This window comes from Octodon degus, unplaced genomic scaffold (genome assembly GCF_000260255.1).
Source record: "Octodon degus isolate 3935 unplaced genomic scaffold, OctDeg1.0 scaffold00124, whole genome shotgun sequence".
Classification (NCBI taxonomy): domain Eukaryota; kingdom Metazoa; phylum Chordata; class Mammalia; order Rodentia; family Octodontidae; genus Octodon; species Octodon degus.
Window position 1 is genome coordinate 5,505,253 of NW_004524700.1, and position 3,516 is coordinate 5,508,768.

The following is a 3,516-nucleotide window of genomic DNA, read 5'->3' on the forward strand; positions in this document are numbered from 1 at the left end:
GACCTGGGCTAGGACTGGGTCTCACAATATACTTTCTTAAAAAATAGGGCTAATTCAGTTGTAAAAGTACAATAGCCTAAATTTTTGATATATTAGAGAAATACACAACAGCACTACATGGTCCTAAAGTGAATATATCTAAAATAATCATCTATTATTTAATATCCCTCAAGAACAAATGCTTTTCCAAAAACATAATTATTAATAGAGGTGTCAAACATGCTTTGCTTGGGAGCCCTTCTGTAGTCCAAGGTCGTTCTAAATGCTCTCATTATTTGGATGGAAATGAAAATGCAGTTCTAAAACTTGAGTTCTATTTTTGAAAAAAGGGTAAGAGTTCAGCCATTATGAAAATGATCCTGATGTGCATTTGTATACAGAAAGAAACACCATAAGGGAGATGTCCTTTTTAAAAACAGATATGTTTCAAAAATATTCTTATAAGAAATAAATATTGCAACAAATAGGGCAATGAATCTAAATAAAGAATCCTAAGAAGCATTTAGTCAACTATACTATGATAGGAAGATCGGACCAAAGATTCCAAGGATCTGGGACTATTTCTATCAGTAGAAATTTCATCTAAATTTTGGCTATGTATATTTTAACTGTAAAAGGTTTTTGGGTGCATTGGACATGCAGTAAGATCATTGAAATATAATTGTCTCTGGGAAGAAAATGCAAAACAAAGCCAAAAGACAGCTTTAGAATTTCCCAGTTGAATGTTGCTCACAACAGAATAAAAAAGAATATTTGGTCACTGTCACCTTTCTACCTTAACAAAACACATAATCTGGGTGTTTTACACTTGAATTATTAACACACAATTCCTTCTCCATGCAATTAGGATGGAGAGAAAAGGCTTTGTTATAAGTAATGAAAAGGCACAAAGGATGCGATGAATGATGCAAAGAAAAATCATGAAAAGACTTTTACAGCTGGAACAGCTCTTTTCCGACAAACAGAGAGTATAATTTTTTCACCAGGAGATAATAACTACCTATAATTTATTTTTTATCCAATAAGTCATATCTTTATTAGTGATAGAAACAGTACAAATTTCAATCCAAGCTGCAGTGACCTTTAGAAACACACAAAAAAGTCCTCCTTTCTGGTGATTACACTGTTAGTTCCACAAGTTAATTAATCAAAGTATTGTGTTTTAACCTTCAATTTTGATCACCCACTACTTGTAAATTTATAGTCATTACTTTTTTAAGTTAAATGTCGTCTGGAGAAGTATAGAATATAGCGTACCCTTTAAAACCCGAGACTTATAGAGTTAAGTATGTATGTACATATATTATTCCCATAAGAAAGTATTTTAATTTTTGAAATCTAAAACATTTGACCTGATTGGGGTTGTAATCTTTGAGGGGGCTCAGTATCTTACCTATGAAAAACAAGATGACTAAAGAGGATTTTTTTCCCTGAAGCATCTAGGCAATACAATAGACTTATTACAAAAGCAAAAGTATTGCTAGCTAACAGCTGTCAAGTACTTCTAACAAGACAGTATTATAAAAGTTTTCTGTATATTTTCCTCCTTTATCTTTACAGCACTGTCCTCATCGAGTCTTAGAGACCCTCAGATTCCCGTTTGCAGGTGAAAATGCTGAGGCATGGGAAAGCCAACACTGGCTAAGCGCACAGGGTCAGCTGGTGACAGAGTCAGAATCCTGCCCACGGAGCCCATGCTTTTCATGACTGTGCTGTTAATGCTAGCAATTAACTTGGGGAACAAAAACTGAAATAAAAATCTCTAGGAATAAGCCTGTTTGCATCACACCAGCAGACACAAACAGCAAAATCCAGGCAATCTCACAATATTTCCTCTCCCTAGTCTTAAATAAACAGCTTGCTAGTAGTTCTGTGAGAGAGAACCAGTTGATTTGGCTTCCGCAGGCATGGTCACCATGTAGCCACCATACACTACAGAGAGGTTCTTGGCCAAAGTCCTCATTGGGACTGTTTCATGACACACACTCCTGGCAGAGATTCCAACCACAGTGAAGTACATTGCATCCAATCGTCCCAGCCCAGACGGTTTAAAGAAAGTAGGAAAACAGCACTGTCCTCACAACATCATCTTTTTACCTTATTGGACGGGACTTTCTGTTAGGCTATTATTTTTGAAATTTGACTATCCAATAAAATTCTTCAGTATTCTGGAAAAATATACTAACAGTAATATTTTTAAAGTTCACATGGCATATTTTTCTACAAAGTATATGGTGCCATGAAGTGTTGTAGCCTAATCAGATGATAAAATTGTTAGCTTTATAAGAAGCGTCTGTGTTCCCCTGGATACATAAAATATAGCACGTCAAAATTTCTAGGTGCTATGGTCTCACTTTTAAGAGGGTCCATTTTCTTTCATATTTAGCTCAATTTCTTCCTCTCGAAAGATTAATAAAATGACTTCCAATCTTATAAATAATAGACTTCAGATAGTCAACCTCTTGGCTTTTTTTTTTTTTCTTCTGCATTTTAGGGAAGAGTCTACAGGATGTTCAGGGTCTACCTACTAGATGGGACTATTGTAATCCTCCTGTTTACAGCCTAACAAGTGCTGGGATTACAGGCACAGGGCACCACATCCAGTCTCAACTGCTGTATCAGCATGCCCCAGGGGTGGGTCCAACACTGCAGACAGGGGATAGAACCCGGGCCCCTGTGCCTGCTTGTAGGCGCTTTAACCCACTGAGCTATTTGGCCCACCCAACCTCTTGAAAAGTCGTTATTATATAGGCATATTTTAAGGACCTTTTAGGATATAGTCTAACAAGTTCATTTTGATTATGGATGTTAAAACTAAGCATCCATTAAAGCAGTCCACACAAGCCCCCTTCTCCCCAAGTCCAAGGATCAAAGTTACAAAGACCAGGTAATGGAATGACCCTGATTATAAAAGTAAATGTGAATCAAAGATTGCCCGGTAAAAAGTAAACTAAAATGTGTGGATCCTGGAAAGGACTTAAGAAAAAGGAAACAGCAGTCCAAGGAGAAGGCTGTGCAGAAATCTGGGATCGTGAGACAGTTGAGCAATTCTGCATCCAATACTCAAGGGAGCATGATGTACATGTTATGCAGCAAATGTCTAAATTAGCAGCTCAAAACAGCTAGCGTTTGTTGTCTCCTACTTTCTGTGGGTTGGAAATAACATAAATAATATAAACACTAAAGCAGGTTTTCAGAAAGAACAAAGGTCTCAACTACTTAGAGATGGAGATTTAGTGTACTCAAATGTCAAAAATCACTAACTTCCAGAACTAAGCTTAAATAGGCTAATTTCCAGCTCTAAATAGCCTCCTAAATCACTAATGTAAACTTTGCCTTAAACTTTTAAATATATATATATATATATATATATATATATATATATCCATGCATCATCTCAAACTATATAAGGATGGCTTCATACTACCATTTGCCATTTGTCATCATTTGATTAATTTCTCTTCAATTAGTCTTTCATTTTCATTCATTGTTCTATTCAGAAATTATTTATTGGAA